Source organism: Scyliorhinus torazame, chromosome 7 (assembly GCF_047496885.1).
Source record: "Scyliorhinus torazame isolate Kashiwa2021f chromosome 7, sScyTor2.1, whole genome shotgun sequence".
In the NCBI taxonomy this organism is placed as follows: Eukaryota; Metazoa; Chordata; class Chondrichthyes; order Carcharhiniformes; family Scyliorhinidae; genus Scyliorhinus; species Scyliorhinus torazame.
In genome coordinates this window covers 74,286,247-74,307,145 of record NC_092713.1, presented here as the reverse complement: position 1 = coordinate 74,307,145, position 20,899 = coordinate 74,286,247, and positions in this window count along the sequence as shown.

Genomic DNA, 20,899 nt, shown 5'->3' with positions numbered 1-20,899 from the left:
ACTCCGCCAGGCCTCCCGGCCAGTCTGCAGCTGTGGGTGGTGCTGCTGATCGCCAGCCGAGCAGGATTCTCCAGCGTGCGATTAGGGATACAAAAGCCTGGGTGTCGGCCCTCTTCCCCGTATGAAGATCTGACTGGTCCGATACCCCATGGACTTCCACTCTCGGGCAAGGATCCACACTCACCCTCACAACCTTGGACATCGCCTCGAAGAAGGCTGTCCAGAACCTGATAAGTCTGGGCCAGACCCAGAACATGTGGGCGTGGTTGGTCGGGCCTCCCTGCACCATTCATATTTTTCCTCCACCTCGCTTGATCTGCTGAGCACTTCTACATTGTACTAGCATGCAGGTATGTACATCCCACTTTCGTTTAAAAAACTTACTCACCCGCCCCTTCCAATGGAGCATAACTGGTCACAATGCAACTTTTACATTACTTGCTATTCCTTCTCACCCCTTCCCCTGCAACATGGTTAGATTCTGTAACTTTATAAATTAAGATGGTCTTGAAGCTTAACAGTTCTTCCACTTCTCAGCCTGTTGCCGTTAGAGGAATGGTAGTAGTATTCTGTATTTGTGGATTCAGAAATCCATTTGATTTTTGCGTTTCTTTGAGTTGCATTTAATTTTATTAATAACCATAGAATTCCTTCAACCCCAACCCCCTGAAAGAGCACCTTCACCAAGGCCCACTCCCCACCCTATCCGCATAACCCCACCTAACGTGGGGATTTAGGTTTGGACACCTAAGGGGCAATTTAGAATGGCCAACCCACCTAACCTGCACACCTTTGGACTATGGGAGGAAACCAGAGCACCCAGAGGAAACCCACACAGCCATGGCGAGAAAGTGCAAACTCCACACAGTCATCCAATTGAACCCAGGTCCCTGGCGCTGTGAGGCTGCAGTGCTAACCAGTGTGCCACCCCACAATGTCTGCTTTTTCCGGACACTGTCGGTTAGTCCTGTTCCTTCCGATGGGAATGTGCACTCCATTCATTCCTAGAGGGGACATGAATTTTCTTTATCCATTGTGGCGGCCATGTTCCCGCTGGACATTGATGTTTTATAAATGGAACTTTTCTGTCCACCTGTTTCACCATTTCAGCAAATCATTTGTTTGCTGTTTAATATTCAAATCATTTTTCAAGCTTATGAACCTATTCATTCAGTCCAGCAACTATTCTGGTAAGTTCCGTTGTCTTTGTTTCAAAGTTATCTGTGAGATTCTTTTACAAGATTACCAACTTCAGCTGGGCATTCAGTTCCTTTTGGAGCCTTTCTTCCAGGATCACTAACTGCTTGGGTACTTCCGGACTAGATCATCAATTTGTTTCCTAGGGTTTTCTTTTTTTGCTTTTAAAGTCTGGATATGCTCTTCCACACTGCACATGCAAACTTTCATTTCCTTCAGGTTGGATTGAACTTCAATTATTTCATTGCTCTTTTCACAACTCATGTTCCATATGTGAAAGTTGGCTCTGTACACTGACCAGCTTTTCCTGAGCAGGATATAATTCATGTGTGCCATCCTTTAAGCTCGCATTCTTTAATTTTACTTCTGCTGGTTGTATCTGAGGCTCTTCGTGCTCCTTTGTGAGAACTTTTACTTTTCCTTGCAGCTGTTCAACCTTTTCTTGACATTCTAGATTCTTGGTTTTAATTCCAGCCATCTCATTTTCAACAACTCAATGAATCCCAGTACGGCTGAGACATCCAAGTGCTTTTTCTTCCAGCTCCTTGCACTTCAATGTAAGATTTGATTTTCCGATCTTACTTCCATATTTTCCTTCTCTATCTGTAGCAGAACTTTGTCCTTTGTTTTGGTTTCACTGTTGGACAGCTCTGTCTCTGGGGAAATCTTACCTTGTTTCAGTTCTGTAATTGTGCTACCCATGGCTTCATTATCCACTCGCAGCTTGGAAAGTTTTGTGGCTTTTCCTTTCAATGCCTCGTTTTTCCATTTAGGTGGTTCCTCAGCTCTTCAGTCCCTTTCTCGCGGCCTTCAACTTCCTCCTATAAGGAGCATTGCTAACACTTTTAGCATGTGAAGAAACTTCAACACAGTTCTTCCTTTTCTTTGCAGAGCTCGAGTGCTTAAACTTGAGTTTTCTTGTAATTCATCAGAGTTTCCTCAAGTTTCTTCTTCTGTTCTTCAATTCTGCTGTTTAGGACAGGCTTCATTTAGGGTGGCGCGGTGGCGCAGTGGTGAGCATTTTTCACTGCGCTTAGGACCTGGGTTCGATCCCGGCCCCGGGTCACTGTCCGTGTGGCGTTGTCACATTCTCCCCGTGTCTGCATGATTCTCACCCCCACAACCCAAAATGGGCAGGGTAGGCGCATTGGCCACACTAAATTGCCCTTTAATTGAAAAAAAAAATGAATTGGGTACTCTGAAATTATTTTTGAAAAAGACAGTCTTCATTTCTTCATGCTGCTGAACGGTAATGCATACCTTTTGCATTTGATCTTGAAGGGCAATCAGCATTCTTTCATGTCCCGGTGCAAGGAGCTCACTCTATATTTTTTATAATATGGAAACATATGTATTTCTAAATTATAAAATCTTTCAAACTGGACAAAAGCTTTACAATGACTGATTCACAGACTGGGAACTTCCTGACATTCAGAACAGCTGCAAACTTGTTATGACTGAAGAGGCACTAACAACCCTGGGCGGGATTCTCCATTTTGCCAACAGCACACCCATTCCCGTAGGTTTCCCGGCAGTGTGGGGTGGTCACAATGGGAAATCCCATTGGCAGATGGCGGGAACGGAGAATCCCGCTGCCGGCGAGGGCACAACGCCCAGGAACACACGACTAGCGGACCGGAGAATCCCACCCCCTGTGCTTGCAGAGGCCTAATTCCAAAGGGATTGTACAAAGACACTTTACACTTCAAAGGCAGGCTTTGGCCAATGGAGATAGCTACCGTCTGCTAGGACTAAAGACCCTGAAATCTGTGGTAAATGTATTAATAAATGAAACATTTACCATTGCAATATCCAGAACAGGAATTCATAGATTCATAGAATATACACCCTTTGTCCAAACCTAGCGGAAGAAGTGGTAGTTATGTCACATGACCCCCCCCCCCCACCCCCCCCAAGCTGCCAAAACCTGTAATATTGTCGTGTGAAATTAAAAGAATGTGTGCCATCTTCCATTAACAAAACAGCAGCAGAGCCAGGGGCGAAATTCTCCGGAAACGGCGCGATGTCCGCCGACTGGCGCCCAAAACGGCGCAAATCAGAAGGGCATTGCGCCGCCCCAAAGGTGCAGAATGCTCCGCATCTTTGGGGGCCGAGCCCCAACCTTGAGGGGCTAGGTCGGCGCCGGACAAATTTCCGCCCCGCCAGCTGGCGGAAAAGGCCTTTGGTGCCCCGCCAGCTGGCGCGGAAATGACATCTCCGGGTGGCGCATGCGCAGGAGCGTTAGCGGCCGCTGACGGCATTCCTGCGCATGCGCAGTGGAGGGAGTCTTTTCCGCCTCCGCCATGGTGGAGACCGTGGCGGAGGCGGAAGGGAAAGAGTGCCCCCACGGCACAGGCCCGCCCGCGGATCGGTGGGCCCCGATCGCGGGCCAGGCCACCGTTGGGGCACCCCCCGGGGCCAGATCGCCCCGCACCCCCCCCAGGACCCCGGAGCCCGCCCGCGCCGCCTTGTCCCGCCGGTAAGGTAGGTGGTTTAATCTACGCCGGCGGGACAGGCATTTTAGCGGCGGGACTTCGGCCCATTCGGTCCGGAGAATCGAGCGGGGGGGGCCCGCCAACCGGCGCGGCGCGATTCCCGCCCCCGCCAAATATCCGGTGCCGGAGACTTCGGCAACCGGCGGGGGCGGGATTCACGCCAGCCCCCGGCGATTCTCCGACCCGGCGGGGGGGTCGGAGAATCTCGCCCCAGGAGCTCTGTCCAGGTTTAAATTGTCGGCCCTCATCTACACTGTTCCAATGAGAACATACAAATCTCTCTGCCTGTGCCAACTAAAGGACTAATTCATCTCGACATGCTTCTCCCATCATAGAAGCCAGCTCGACTGGAAAAGTGGATCACCCAGTATCAGGTTCAACCTGCTAACTTTGCTGAAGGAATACACCTTTGCTTCTGGACTCTGGGGTCAGGTGAAACTCAGGTGAAACAATCATTCTAATTTTGTCTGTGGCCTTTGCCCTGTACCTCTTTCTTTCCCTTATCTCCCTTTTATTATGTGAAGTACCAGAGATTACATAGTGGCACCCCCCTCCCCATGTTTGAGTGTGTGTAAAATAAACAAACCCGACCTTGAGTTTGCTGTGGGGTTATTAATAGAGGATTGGGTCGCTCTAAAACTGAGGGATTGGAGAAAATACACCACCATTCATAAAGAGGGAAATCAATTTTTTTAAAAGACCTTTCTCTTTATGAATGGGCTGTTTTAAATTAAACCCACTCGTGTCCATAACATTTAAACTTTTCTCGTTCACCTCTTGCCAACTCACTGTGGGCTTCAGTGCATTGTTTTGTTGCTACTTATAGTTTAAATGCTGCTTTTTCAGAAGTACTATTTAATGTCCTTTTAGCTTCTCATGTTTTTCCATGGCTGCATATTGATTCTTCACGGAGTTTTTCAGGGTCACAGTGTCTTTGCGCGCCTTTTCTGCCTGGTGCTTTTCCTGGCTGCACACCTGCTTGGGTTTTCCCAATTCCTGCTTTGATTCACCAACTGTGGAACTGAGGGCTTTTATTTCCTCCTGGTACCTTTGTGCCATCTCTGAGATTTGTTTGTTCAGATTTCAAACAGCTTGTTTATTGAAGACTTAAGTTTATTGTGATTTTCATAGATTTTCTTTTTTTTTAAAATATATTTATTAAGAATTTTAACACGGTTTTTCACCCTTACAAACAACCCCCCCCCGTAACAAAAAGAAAGAAAGCGCACATAGCAAGACATGAACATAGCAAATCGATATGATACAGAGCATGGTACATTGGATTCCTCCCGTACATGTCAGTTTTCCAGATCCTTCATGTATTTTCTTGCTCAAATACCCCCCAAACAAGCCCCCCCCCCCACGCAGGACATCCCCCCCTCCCCTCCCCCCCCCCCACCCTCCTGGGTTGCTGCTGCTGCTGACCGACCTTCATCTAACGCTCCGTGAGATAGTCTAGGAACGGTTGCCACCGCCTGTAGAACCCCTGCGCAGACCCTCTCAAGGCAAACTTTATCCACTCCAATTTGATAAACCCTGCCATATCGTTTATCCAGGCCTCCACGCTGGGTGGCTTCGCCTCTTTCCACATTAACAAGATCCTTCGCCGGGCTACTAGGGACGCAAAGGCCAGTATGCCGGCCTCTTTCGCCTCCTGCACTCCCGGTTCGTCCACTACTCCAAATAGTGCTAGCCCCCAGCTTGGCTTGACCCGGACTTTCACCACCTTAGATACTGTTCCCGCCACTCCCCTCCAGAACCCCTCCAGTGTCGGGCATGACCAAAACATATGGACATGGTTTGCCGGACTTCCTGAGCACCTCCCGCATCTGTCCTCTACCCCAAAAAACCTACTCAACCTCGCCCCCGTCATGTGCGCTCTATGAACCACCTTAAATTGTATCAGGCTAAGCCTGGCACACGAAGAAGAGGAATTAACCCTACTTAGGGCATCAGCCCTTAGCCCCTCCTCAATCTCCTCCCCCAGCTCCTCCTCCCATTTACCCTTTAGCTCCTCTACCAACGCCTCCCCCTCTTCTTTCATCTCCTGATATATCGCCGACACCTTGCCCTCTCCGACCCATACACCCAAAATCACCCTATCTTGAATCTTCTGTGCTGGGAGCAACGGGAACTCCCTCACCTGTCGCCTCACAAACGCCCTCACTTGCATGTACCTGAAAGCATTTCCCGGGGGTAGCCCAAACTTCTCCTCCAGTGCCCCTAGGCTCGCAAACGTCCCATCAATGAACAGGTCCCCCATTCTTCTAATCCCTGCCCGATATAAGCTCTGAAACCCTCCGTCCATCCTCCCTGGGACGAACCGATGGTTACCCCTGATCGGGGACCACACCGAGGCTCCCATCGCTCCCCTATGCCGTCTCCACTGGCCCCAGATCTTTAGCGTTGCCGCCACCACCGGACTCGTGGTGTACCTTGTCGGCGAGAGCGGCAGCAGTGCCGTCACCAGCGCCCCCAGCCTCTTCCATGCCGCCCCCTCTCCCTCCATCACCCACTTACGGATCATCACCACATTGGCTGCCCAGTAGTAGCCACCCAGATTCGGCAACGCCAACCCTCCTCTGTCCCTACTGCGCTCCAGAAACCCTCTCCTTACCCTCGGGGTCTTATTCGCCCACACAAAACCCATAATACTCCTGCCTACCCTCTTAAAAAAGGCCTTGGTGATTACAATTGGAAGGCACTGGAACACAAAACCTCGGGAGGACCACCATTTTGACCGACTGCACTCTACCCGCTAGCGAGAGCGGCAACATGTCCCATCGTTTGAAGTCCTCCTCCATCTGCTCCACCAGCCTCATCAGATTAAGTTTATGTAGGGCCCCCCAACTCCTAGCTATTTGGATCCCCAAGTACTGAAAGCTCCTTTCCGCCCTCCTCAGCGGTAGATCGTCTATCCCCTTTCCTGGTCTCCTGACTGTAATACAAAAAGCTCACTCTTCCCTACATTAAGCTTATAGCCCGAAAAATCCCCAAACTCCCTTAGAGTCTGCATGACCTCCACCATCCCCTCCACTGGATCCGCCACATACAGCAACAGGTCGTCTGCATAAAGCAATACTCGATGCTCTTCTCCCCCTCGGACCACCCCCCTCCATTTCCTAGACTCCCTTAATGACATGGCCAAGGGTTCAATTGCTAATGCAAACAACAGGGGGGACGGGGGCACCCCTGCCTCGTCCCACAATACAGCCGAAAATACTCCGACCTCCACCGATTTGTAACCTCACTCGTCACCGGGGCTCTGTGTAGGAGCTTAACCCAACTAATAAACCCTCCCCCGAACCTCCGCAGCACTTCCCAGAGGTACTCCCACTCTACTCAGTCAAAGGCCTTCTCCGCGTCCATAGCCGCCACTATCTCTGCCTCTCCCTCCACCGATGGCACCATTATCACGTTTAGGAGCCGCCGCACATTGGTGTTTAGCTGCCTGCCCTTTACAAATCCCGTCTGGTCCTCGTGAATCACCCCCGAGACACAGTCCTCGATCCTCGTAGCCAGCACTTTTGCCAGCAACTTAGCATCCACGTTGAGGAGCGAGATCGGCCTGTACGACCCACATTGCAGTGGGTCCTTGTCCCGCTTCAGGATCAACGAGATCGTCGCCTCAGACGTTGCCGGGGGCAGGGCCCCTCCCTCCCTTGCCTCATTAAAAGTCCTCACTAGGAACAGGGCTAACAGGTCTACGTACCTCCTATAGAACTCAACCGGGAACCCGTCCGGTCCCGGGGCCTTCTCTGCCTGCATACTCCCCAGACCTTTGATCAGCTCCTCCAACCCAATTGGTGCCCCCAAACCAGCCACCTCCTGCTCCTCCACCCTCGGGAACCTCAGTTGGTCCAAGAATTGTCGCATCCCCTCTTCCCCCACTGGGGGCTGGGATCTGTACAGCTCCTCATAGAAGGCCTTGAATGCCTCAATTTCTTTCGTCGCACTCCGCACCGTAGCTCCCCTTCCATCCTTGACTCCACCTATTTCCCTCGCTGCCATCCTCTTACGGAGCTGGTGTGCCAGCATCCGGCTCGCCTTCTCCCCATACTCATACATCGCCCCCTGCGCTTTCCTCCACTGTGCCTCTGCCTTCCCTGTGGTCAACAGGTCGAACTCCGTCTGGAGATGTTGCCTTTCCCTGAGTAGTCCCTCTTCCGGGGCCTCTGCGTATCTCCTGTCCACTCTTAAAATCTCCCCCACTAACCTCTCCCTTTCCATGCCCTCTATATTCTCCCTATGAGCCCTGATGGAGATTAGCTCTCCCCTGATCACCGCCTTCAGCGCCTCCCATACCACCCCCACCTGCACCTCCCCGTTATCGTTGGCCTCCAAGTGCCTTTCAATGCACCCCCTCACCCTCCCACACACCACCTCACCTGCCAGCAGTCCCACATCCAACCGCCACAACGGGCGTTGGTCCCTCTCCTCTCCCAACTCCAGTTCCACCCAGTGCGGGGCGTGATCTGAAATGACTATGGCCGAATACTCCGTTCCCTCCACTTTCGGGATCAGCGCCCTGCCCAGAACAAAAAAATCTATCTGGGAGTAGGCTTTGTGCACGTGGGAGAAAAAAGAAAATTCCCTGGCCTGTGGCCTGGCAAACCTCCACGGATCCACTCCCCCCATCTGATCCATAAACCCCCTAAGCATCTTGGCCGCAGCCGGCCTCTTTCCGGTCCTAGATCTGGAGCTATCCAGTGCTGGGTCCAACACCGTATTAAAATCCCCACCCATTATCAAGCTTCCTACCTCCAGGTCCAGAATGCGCCCCAACATACGCTTCATGAATCCAGCATCATCCCAGTTCGGGGCGTATACATTGACCAATACCACCCACGTCCCCTGCAACTTACCGCTCACCATCACGTATCGACCTCCATTGTCCACTGCGATATTCTTGGCCTCAAACGACACCCGCTTCCCCCCCAATATTGCCACCCCTCTGTTCTTCGCATTCAGCCCCGAATGGAATACCTGTCCTACCCATCCCTTTCTTAACCTGACCTGGTCTGCCACCTTCAAATGTGTCTCCTGAAGCATGACCACGTCTGCCTTCAGTCCCTTCAAGTGCGTGAACACTCGGGCCCTCTTTACCGGCCCATTCAGGCCCCTCACATTCCACGTTATCAGCCGGATTGGGGGGCCTCCCACTCCCCCCCCCCACCCCCCCACCCTGCCGACTAGCCAGCCCCTTTTCTAGGCCAGTCCCGTGCCCGCGCCGCCCTCAACCTCCAGTCCCCCAGACGGGGGACCCCCGCCCCGACCACTTCTTCTGTGTCCAATTCCTCCTCGGCCAGTGCAGCAGCAACCCCTCCCCCCCCCGCCCCGCCCCCCCCCCCCGCTAGACCCCATGTCTAGCTCTTTTGCTCCCCCCATAGCAGTCCCGTAAGTCAGCTGACTCCTGCTGACCCCAGCTTCCCCCGCCGTCCCATTGACCCCCCCCATGTGGGAATCTCCCAATCAATGTGCGCTCCTCCATTCCCCCCCGCCCCATCCTTCCCTAGCGTGGGAAAAAGCCCGCGGTTTCCTGAGCCTGCCCTGCCCCCTCTGGCGCAGCTCCTGTCGCGGCCTTGTCTCATTTCCCCCATCCCCGAGCCTCCCCTCCCTCCAGCACCGGCGCCCACCTTCTCGTACAGTCTTCTCACCCGGTCCCTTTCCCCATCCCCATCCATCACCCAACCCGTGGAACATTTCCTGCGCGTGATTAACACCCTATGTACAACAAACATCGAACATCCCCCCCACCCTCACAAACCCTCAGTTTGAGTCCAACTTTTCAGTTTGGATAAAGGTCCAAGCCTCCTGAGGCGTTTCAAAATAATGATGTTGATCCTTGAATGTGACCCACAATCGCGCTGGCTGCAGCATTCCGAATCTCACTCCTTTCCGATGCAGCACCGCCTTGGCCCGGTTGAATCCTGCTCTCCTCTTTGCTACCTCCGTGCTCCAGTCCGGGTAGATTCAGATCTCCACATTCTCCCAGCTGCTGCTCCGCTCTTTCTTGGCCCATTTCAAGACCCTCTCTCTGTCCGTGAAACGGTGAAACCTCACCACAATCGCCCTTGGCAGCTCATTAGCCTTGGGCCTCCTCGCCAGCACCCGATGTGCCCCATCCAGCTCCAGAGGCCTCGCAGGGCATTCCGCACCCATCAGCGACTCGAGCATCGTGCTCGCATATGCCCCGGCATCGGCCCCCTCCACTCCTTCAGGGAGACCCAGGATCCAAAGATTCTTTCTCCTCGACCTGTTCTCCAGGTCTTCGAATCTTTCCGCCCACCTTTTGTGCTGCGCCCCGTCGGCCTCCAACCTCAGTGCCAGGCCCAAGAATCTCATCCTCGTTCTCATTAACTTTTTTCTGCACCTCCTGGATCTTTACCTCGTGGGCCTTCTGGGTCATCCCTAATCCTTCAATCGCCGACAGCATAGGCGCCAGCATCTCTTTCCGCAGCTCCTCAAAACAGTGCTTAATGAACTCTTGCAGCTCCGGCCCGCCTTCCACTTTATCTCAGGCCGCCGCCATCTTGTTTTTCTTCCCTCGCTTCTCTCGCTGCTCCAACGCCGCTTTTTTTGCCGTTTCACTTCTTTTCCGTTCCATATACAGTGAAGGGGGACCTTGCTCTCACCTTCCCACACGGGACGTCTTCTAAAAATTCCCGTTGGGGCTCCTCTGGAGAGCCCGAAAGTCCGTGATCGCGGGAGCTGCCGAATCGTGCGGCTTAGCTCCGCATCGCCGCAAGCGGAAGTCTTTTCATAGATTTTCAAGGGGCTCGGTACGGGGACCCCAGCTATTCACTATATATATTAATGATTTAGATGAGGGTACTAAATGTAATATCTCCAGGTTGGCAGATGACACAATGTTGGGTGGGAGGGTGAGCTGCGAGGAGGATGCAGAGATCCTTAAGTGCAATTTGGACAAGGTGTGAGTGGGTAAAAGAATGGCAGATGCAGTATAATTTGGATAAATGTGAGGTTATCCACTTTGGTAGAAAAAAAACAGAAAGGCAGATTATTAAAATTAATAAATTAGGAGAAGGGAATGTGTAATGAGATCTAGGTATCCCCATCCACCAGTCACTGAAGATGAGCATGCAGGTGCAGCACACAATAAATAGTATGTTGACCTTCATAACGCGAGGATTCGAGTGCAGGAGCCGGGATGTCTTGCTGCAATTATACACGGCCTTGGTGAGGCCACAACTGGAATATTTTGTGCAGTTTTGGCCTCCTTATCTGAGGAAGGATGTTCTTGCTCCAGAGTGAGTGCAGAGAAGGTTTCCATGCTGCTTCCTGGAATAACAGAACTGATGCATGAGGAGAGATCGAGTCAGTTAAGATTGTATCTGCTGGAGTTCAGAAGAATGAAAGGGGATCGTATAGAAACTTATAAAATTCTAACAGGACTAGACAGGGTAGATGCAAGGAGGATGTTCCTGATGGTGGGGGTGTCCAGAACCAGGGTTCACGGGGTAAACCATTTAAGACAGAGATGAGGAGAGATTTCTTCATCCAGAGAGTGGTCAGTCTGTGGAATCTGCTATCACAGAAGGTAGTTGAAACCAAAATATTGTGGGCAGGGTTCTCCGTTGCCCGACGGCGAAATCATAATTGTCGATTGGGCGGAGAATCCCTTCCGATGTCAAAATCGGGGGCGGCGCCGGTTTGACGCCAGCTTTTGAGTCTCTGCCCCCTCCGAAATGCCGTTATCGTGTCGCACACCGCGCACGTGTTGGCCCGTCATCGGAAGGCCCTCCCCGATGCTGGCACTGAGCCGCTGAAACTGAGAATCCAGTCCACCATGCTTTCAAAAAGCAGTTAGATATAGCACTTGGGGCAAAGGGGTCAAAAGGATATGGGGGGGGAGGCAGGATCAGGTTATTGAGTTGGATGATCAGCCGTGATCACAATGAATGATGGAGTAGGCTCGAAGGGCTGAATAGTCTCCTCCTGCTCCTATAGTCTATGTTTCTATATATACTCAGCTTGAGCATTACATCTCAAATCTTCCAGTTCAGCTCTGATGTGAACAGTTTCCTGCAGAATAGTTTAATTTACTTTTTGCAAATTTTGCTTCTTTTGAGTTTCCTCAGATAGCTTTCCTTCATTCAGAGCCATCTGCTCACTCTGCACTGCCATCTGCTGTTTCATTTTGGGTACTGTTTGTTGCTCCTTGAAGGCTATCTGTGCAGTAACAGGATTTTTTTTCAGGGTGGATCTGCAACTGTTGGTTGTCTCTGTGTGATTTTCTCACACTTTTATTCAGGTTCAGCCTGGTCCATGCAGTCATGGCTTTTTTTAAAAAACTTTTTAAAACTTTTAAAACAGCAGCAATCTATACCTATTTTCCTTTTTTCAATCCTGCAGGAACATTTCTCCCCAAACCAGATGCCAGCGGCGCAACTGAAGATTTTGTTCCTTCGAATCATACAGGTTTTTATCCACTCTGTTGTTTTTGTTTTAATAAGACCATAGGAACTAGGAGCAGGAGTAGGTAATCTGGCCCCTCGAGCCTGCTCCACCATTCAATGAGATCATGGCTGATCTTTTGTGGACTCAGCTCCACTTTCCGCCCGTACACCATAACCCTTAATCCCTTTATTCTTCAAAAAACTATCTATCTTTATCTTTATCTTAAAAACATTTAATGAAGGAGCCTCAACTGCTTCACTGGGCAAGGAATTCCATAGATTCACAACCCTTCGGGGTGAAGAAGTTCTTCCTAAGCTCAGTCCTAAATCTACTTCCCCTGATTTTGAGGCTATGCCCCCTAGTTCTGCTTTCACCCGCCAGTGGAAATAACCTGCCCGCATCTATTCCCTTCATAATTTTACATGTTTCTATAAGATCCCCTCCTCATCCTTCTAAATTCCAACGAGTACAGTCCCAGTCTACTCAACCTCTCCTCGTAATGCAACCCCTTCAGCTCTGGGATTAACCTAGTGAATCTCCTCTGCACACCCTCCAGTGCCAGTACGTCCTTTCTCAGGTAAGGAGACCAAAACTGAACACAGTACTCCAGGTGTGGCCTCACTAACACCTTATATAATTGCAGCATAACCTCCCAGTCTTAAACTCCATCGCTCTAGCAATGAAGGACAAAACCCCATTTGCCTTCTTAATCATCTGTTGCACCTGTAAACCAACTTTTTGCGACTCATGCACTAGCACACCCCGGTCTCTCTGCACAGCAGCGTGTTTTAATACTTTATCATTTAAATAATAATCCCTTTTGCTGTTATTCCTACCAAAATGGATAACCTCACATTTGTCAACATTGTATTCCATCTGCCAGACCCTAGCCCATTCACTTAACCTATCCAAATCCCTCTGCAGACTTCTGATATCCTCTGCACTTTTTGCTTTACCACTCATCTTAGTGTCATCTGCAAACTTGGACACATTGCACTTGGTCCCCAACTCCAAATCATCTATGTAAATTGTGAACAATTGTGGGCCCAACACTGATTCCTGAGGGACACCACTAGCTACTGATTGCCAACCAGAGAAACACCCATTAATCCCCACTCTTTGCTTTCTATTAATTAACCAATCCTCTATCCATGCTACTACTTTACCCTTAATGCCATGCAGCTTTATCTTATGCAGCAACCTTTTGTGTGGCACCTTGTCAAAAGCTTTCTGGAAATCCAGATATACCACATCCATTGGCTCCCCGTTACCTACTACACTGGTAATGTCCTCAAATAATTCCACTAAATTAGTTAGGCACGACCTGCCCTTTATGAACCTATGGGACAATTTCCATTCAGATGTCTCGCTATTTCATCCTTGATGATAGATTCCAGCATCTTCCCTACTACCAAAGTTAAGCTAACTGGCCTATAATTACCCGCTTTCTGCCTACCTCCTTTTTTAAACAGTGGTGTCACATTTGCTAATTTCCAATCTGCCAGGACTCCCAGAGTCTAGTGAATTTTGGTGATTTATCACTAGTGCATTTGCAATTTCCCTAGCCATCTCTTTTAGCACTCTGGGATGCATTCCATCAGGGCCAGGAGACTTGTCTACATTTAGCCCCATTAGCTTGCCCATCACTACTTCCTTAGTGATAACAATCATCTCAAGGTCCTCACCTGTCATAGCCTCATTTCCATCAGTCACTGGCATGTTATTTGTGTCTTCCACTGTGAAGATCGACCCAAAAAACCTGTTCAGTTCCTCAGCCATTTCCTCATCTCCCATTATTAAATCTCCCTTCTCATCCTCTAAAGTACCAATATTTACCTTTTTTTGTTTTATATATTTGCAGAATATATTGTTTTAATTAATTTCAGCTCAGCACGTCCACCACATATCATAATGTTGGCTGTAGACCATTTCTGCAGCTCTCTTATTGCTGTCCTCTGAATGTTAAGCTCTGAGATTGCTGTCTATTCTAAAATGTAAATAGTGTTTTTTTTTGTATTTGTTCACCCTTCCTGTGTTTGGACTCTGCCTCAATCAAGTCTGGCAATGGTCCTCCATGCATTCTGCTGGATTCCATCAGCCTCCACCTCTGTAATGGAGGCGGGGGTTTGTGACCCTTCCTGGTGGTGGGAGCTTTGTAGACTCCGGCATAACAGGAAGATGCTGTCGGCAGCCAATGGCAAGCTGCCTCCGCCACCGGAAAACATACCATGGGCGTTCTGGAAAATTCCACCCGGCGTTTCCTATTTCAGACAATCTTCAATTGTCTTCAATTTCGGCGCATGTCTCTCTCATGCCAGGCTTCAGTTTCTTTAATTTTTCATACCTTGGGATTCTGTTCTGGGTTCATTCATTTACCATTCTTAAAACCGTTGATCACCATATGGGTTTGTTTGGTGACTTACTGAGAGGTCCATAGACCTGTATGTTCAAACATGAACATGAACTATCCTTAACTATGTACATATCCCAGTTACTGCCGTGCCTGGTGCTGCTCCCATGCAGGTTCCTTCGATACTGTTCTCTGAGTCTATTACCACGTGACTCTATACGTCATACTGTGGGTGATGCTATTGTCCAGTCCCACATTAACCCTTGCTCTGCTGAGCGCCTTTACATTATAATGGCATGCATGCACATACAACAGGGAGTAGGAGTAAAGAGTAATTAATCAGAGTAGAAGGTGGGAAATGGTGTTCCATGACGATCAGAGCTGGGACCACTGCTGTTCACAATTTTTGATAATGGTTTAGACTTTGGAATTCATTTCTAACCTGGTGATGACACCACATATGGGGGGGAGAATAATCAATATTGAGGAGGACTGCAACAAGTTGCGAGAAATTATTAACCGACTTGCAGAATGGGCATATAAATGGCAAATGAATTTCAACATAAATAATTGTGAGGTACTACATTATGGCCAAAAATAAGTTGCATTTTTCTTATAAATTGCAAAGCTAAATGGCACCAAGGGAGAAAGGGATGTGGGAGTACAAATGCACAAATCAGAAAGCAGGGACACATAATTACAAGGCCAGAGAAAGGCAAAAAACAAGCACTCAAGCTTTTTCGAGATAAATCAAATTGAATAGTAAAGAAGTTAAGCTAAACCTGCATAAACCTTGGATAGATCACATCAGAAGTGTTGCACTTAATTCTGTTTGCCTTTTATAAAGAAGTTATAAAGGCACTGGAAAGGATGCCAAAAGAGTTTACAAGGATGATTCCAGAAATGAAGGAATCTATCTATCAGGGGAGAATGTACAACCTGGGTCTCTTCTCTTTCTCTGGTGACCTAAAGACATCTTTAAAGTTATGAGAAATTTTGATAGAGTCGACGCAGGGAGGATTTCAATGCAGCTGAGTTGCACTCAGTGGAGAGGCCGAAAGTGGGGTGAGGAAGCCGTATGTCAAAAAAGCAGACTTTGTTTTCTTTCTTTGACTGAGCCACAATATTAGCATCCTATTTCTGGCTTTCCCAACCAAAGAGATTTAAATAGCAGCAAAGTATATATACACAGCTTTATGAATTTAAAGTGCCCAATTCCTTTTTTTTTCCTAATTAAGGGGCAATTTAGCATGGCCAGTCCTGCACATCTTTGGGTTATGGGAGCTGAAACCCACGCAGACACGGGGAGAATGTGCAAACTACACCCGGGGCCGGGATCAAACCCAGGTCCTCGGTGCCGTGAGGCAGCAGTGCTAACTATTGCACCAACGTGCTGCCCCTCCAAATTTCAACAAAATCTACATCAGTTGATACAAGATGCTTCTGTTTAAAGGTAACATATTTCTAGATGAGGAAATTGTGAATTTCTAAATGGTTATTTGATGACAGGTGTTGGGGTTAAGGATTTATCTGGTGCCTTTTAGTTTACTGATTAATTTGTGTTTTGCAGTTTACTATTAAACCAGTTCCAATTCCCACCATGATGTATTAAAAAAGCACCATCAATGCATCATATTGAGTGCTAACAGTGCCTGCTTGGTGAGCAGGCAATAGCACAGTTATAGTCAATGTCTGTTAGTTAATTGAACAACACCATCAGCAGCTGCTTTATGGATATTTGCTTTTCTTATTTTTAATATAATTCTAAATGCTACAATTATTGATGCATCAATTAAATAGACAATATTAATTCTAGGTTTCATAAACAAGGGGGAGATTTTCCATCCCCATTTTCGGCAGGTGACAAATGACGGCAAGGGAGGATATTCCAAAAGGAGGCCACAAACGCCGTCAGGATTTCCGGTTCCGATGTCCCTGCCCCCCACCAAAGGCGTAATGGGGTCCTTGCCATTAAAGGTCGTGAACCCTATTTTGATGTCATTTACCAGACATTTTAATAGAATTTTCAAACAACTCTATCACCAACCACTTTTGGTATTTCCCCAGGGCAATGCCGGGAGGGTGGGCTTCAGGTGGGGAGGTCCATCGTGGGGATTTCCCTGGGGGCCATGCGTATGGTGGGGATGTTCTCCTGTCAGTGTGGGGGAACCTTTTTCTTCTATTTATTTTGTTTCGATTTAAGCGACTCCCTGATCTCTTGAAGGTCAATGTTGTTGGCGGGACAGCCTCTTGCCGGCGTTACCTCGTAGGACCAACCTTCAGAATTTTGTTTGACCAAGTGCCAAAAAATATGGTGGGAAAAGCCAGCAATGGAGCCGACGGACGACACAACACTTTTCCCGCCTGAGTGGACAGCAGACAAAAAAACGGAAAATTCTGCCCATAATTCTTTTTTGATAAATGTGAAGGACTTGTCCAGTTAAGTGTACATATTTGGAATTTTGTTCGCAATACCATCAATACTATAAACCTCTGACATATTTTTGACATTACAACATTTGAGATCATTTGGAGGGGTTCTTTTGGAACTGCCGAGTGTCAAATGATTGGATCAAGCTTTGTAATTTGGGGCTGTTTATTTTTATTGAACCATCTTCTGGCTGATGCTTTGGCTTAAAAATAGAATGCAAATTTATAACCAAATTTGTGCCAAAACCTTTAGCCGAACTAACATTTGAATACCATCAATCTGTCCAAAAACCAAAGACAGCCTTTCCAATTGAGATCAAATTCTTTGGCCGGGATTCTCCATTCCCCCCCCCCCCCCCCACTCTCTGGTTAGCCCACACCAGCCCACCCCTCACACCCATCTGATAGAGCACTAAGGCTGGTTTTAACAGTGGTAACAGGTGTTTAATGTGAACAAATATTTACAGATTTGTGCCCTAGCCCCTATAACTAAACTGTGTCTTGCACCAATTTAACTGGTGTCTAACTTTCTGGCCTTACTGGCCCTAACTCTACATCTAGGTGGTTCCCCAGACGGTACAGCAAGAGTGGAGGCGGCCTGCTGTGATTCCCGCGGTGCGATCTGGGCCCCCATTGGCGGGAGGCTTCTGGGAGACCAGGCCTAGATGGGCCCAGTTGCTGCTCGGGTGTCCCAGGTGGAATGGTGCCACCCCGTTCTGCCCGCTGCCCACCAGACGCACCAGGGACAGGAGGGGCAGAGTCCGAGGTGCTGTCCTGCAGGACTCACCGGCACAGGCCCCATCATCGCGTCCTCCCTCGGGGTGCCTGATGGCCCCCGGGCTACTCCATGGAATGTGGGTGCGAGTGGAGTTATCCCCTGAGGCTCCCCCGCCACCTGGCACTACCAGTCTTGGAGGCCCGTTCTGGTCTCGACCATGGAGCACAGGGAGTAGACCATCTCCATCTGGGACTGCATCACATCACGCTGCGACTGTGCCACTACCTTCTGAGTTTGTGTCACATCAGCCAGTGACTGCGCCATCTCTTTCTGGGATTCGGCCATCTCCCTCTGTGTCTGCATCACGTCAGCCAGTGCCTGGGCAATGCTGCCGACGTTCCCAGCCATGGCCTGCTGTGACTGGGCCATGCTCAGGAGCGCTGCTGTGATGTCCAGGTGGCTCTGGTACATGGTTGCCTGTGTGATGGCAACCTTGTCCTGGGCTTCGGCCAGCACCTGCACAGAACGTCCCAGGCCTTGGACATACTGATCCATAGCCATGACCATTGCCCCCAATGCCTCCACCGCAGACGGCACCGGTGCAGTGTTGGCCTGGGTGGCACGCATTGTCGGCATCACCTCCTGCTGCTGCACGCGGTTGGACTCCTCGAACTGCACGTGTCGGTGCTGGATGCTCGGCGACAATCCGTCATGTAGCCCCTGGCTCTCGACTGCATCGCCACTATAGATGGGACCGTCTGTTCCAGAAGCCCGAAACCCGTCTGGACGGCAGCTAGTCCCTGGGGTCAGCCTGCCCTCTGGTCGTCCGCTCCCTTGGGTGTTCCTACCTCCACCTGCTGTATCGGAGCAGCTGTGTGGTGCGCACCCAGGAGCCTCTTCACTAAAGTGCCCAACCGAGGTGAGTGTCTCTCAGACGGTGGAGGATGTTGGAGACAGCTGCGTCAGAAAATCTGTGTCATCCTCCAACTCGAGCTCCAGGATCTCCTGGGTCTCGGGCAGAGGGCTGGTGTTCAAGCTGCTATCCCCGTCACTGCTCGACTCATGGGGGGTCTCCGACTGTGGCACTGGCTGGGGGCGGGGGACGCCAGATGAACCCGCCCCATCACCAGCAGGTCCTGCAAGACACAAGACAAGATGCATCATTAGACCGCGGGCCGAGGGGTGGTGGGCGTGGGGGTGGGAAGGGTTGGGGTGTGGGTGGTGTGGGGGTGAGGGTGGTGTGGGGGTGAAGTTGACACATGTCATAGGGAATCACAACTAAGCGGGGTCTCACTTCCTCGCCCGCGGCCGAATTCCACCTTAGCGACCTCCCTTTCCTCTGGTCCTCCGACCACGTCTAGGGCCCTCTGCTCTGCCACAGTGAGGGGCCGCAGGTCCGGCTTCCCACCACCAGACCCACACTGCCAACGGCACCCATTTCAACTCATAATGGCTGAGACATTATCAGTCCTGAAACCAAAGCCAAATTCCAGACTCTGAATAATTATCCTTTGTGGAAGTCACTGTGGAGAAGCAAGGTAAAATGACCCAAGACTGTGGTCCTTTGAACAATCTAATATCACCTTTCTGAGTTGTGCAACTTGTCTGCTGTTTAACATCCAACTGGCAGGTCGCACAGACACTCTGTCCATGTTGGACCTCCAGCCCACCTCACCTGACTCTACTGGATGATTTTATATCCTCGCCTACAGAACTGATGCAATCTCTGCGTGCTTAATTCATCAATGCCACCTGAAAAAGTGAATCTTACAACACTGGTCTCCAGCCAGCTGACCATCGAATGCCTACGTGACCATCAAATTCCTCATTGGACTCTGGCTTTGGCACCCTGGAACTCAGGTGAACCAATCTTAATTTCCTCTATGGATCCTGGACTATAAAACCTCCTTTCCTCTATCCTTATCCTACTTTGTGAAGTTGGAGTGGTTTTGAGTATGTACAATAAACTAACCCACTGAGTTAATCGTAACTCAAATTTGCTGTTGGATTATTAGATCAATTGGATCACACAAAACAACGAGGGGTTGAGAAAATACACCACCGCTTATTCGAAAGAAAACTCATTTGAAACAGCTTGCTTTTATGGACAGGTGATAAGAGGAGAACATTGCTGTTTGAACTGACCCCCTCCTATCTGTAACATACTGAATTCCCTTGCTGCAGCACATTTATTTGACAACTTAGCAAATGTTTTGACTTTTTGCTTGAAGCCAGCATTTTGCTTCTCTTTTTTGCTGGAGGACCTATTTTCTGTTTGACAAGTGCCACACACACAGCCTGCACTCTACACATATCTTAAACTCTTACGCATCATGACAGCGTGGCTCATGTCACCTGCTTTATTCCATGCACTGACTTATAAAGTGAGTAAAACATGCATTTCTGCGATGGGAAAATTGAGGCCAACTCCGAATGCAAGCATTTCTCCAGAGAAAAGGAAAGTTGACTGATCTGCAGAGTAGAGGCCTAAAACATGACTTTTGGGGTACAGAAAATGGGGTCACCTTATACTGCAGGTCAACTTATACGCCTCAATCTATGGGAAACATTTAGTCTCTCCACCATCAGCACAGTATGGCTACAGTGTGCATCAGTGTTTATGGGAGATGGTGATAAAGTCACTGGACTCGTAAACCAGAGGCCTGGGCTAATGCTTTGAAGACACAGACCCAAATCTGACCACTGCAGCTGATGGAATTTAAATATAATTCATACATCTGGAATATAAAGCTAGGTTTAGTAATGCTAACCATGAAACCACTAATTGTAAAAATACATTTGGTTCACTAATGTCATTTAAGGAAGGAAATCTGCCGTCCTTACCTGCTCTGGCCTATATATGACTCCAAACCCACAGCAATGCGTTTGACTCTTGGCTTTGCCACAAATGTCCACATCCCTTGAAATCTACAGCATGCACAGCAACTAGCCAAGCCTTCTTCAACAGCACCTCTCAGACCTGCGACCTCTACCACCAATTCCAAGCAGGTCACACATCATCCTGACCTGGAACTATAGATTTTTAAAATTGAACCAGGCTACACTTGTATCCTAGGCCCAGACAGTAAGCTTCCAACTATTATTTCAAATTAAATGAAATGTAAATTTAATTCACAGGGACAGGGAGGTCCTCAGAGCACCACAAACCATTCACAGCTAATAAAAATACTGTTGTCGTTTTGGGAAATATGGATTCAAATTTGCACAATGCTATATTTATATGACCAGAAAATATTTAGTTTTTAGTGATGTTGGTTAAGGGATAAA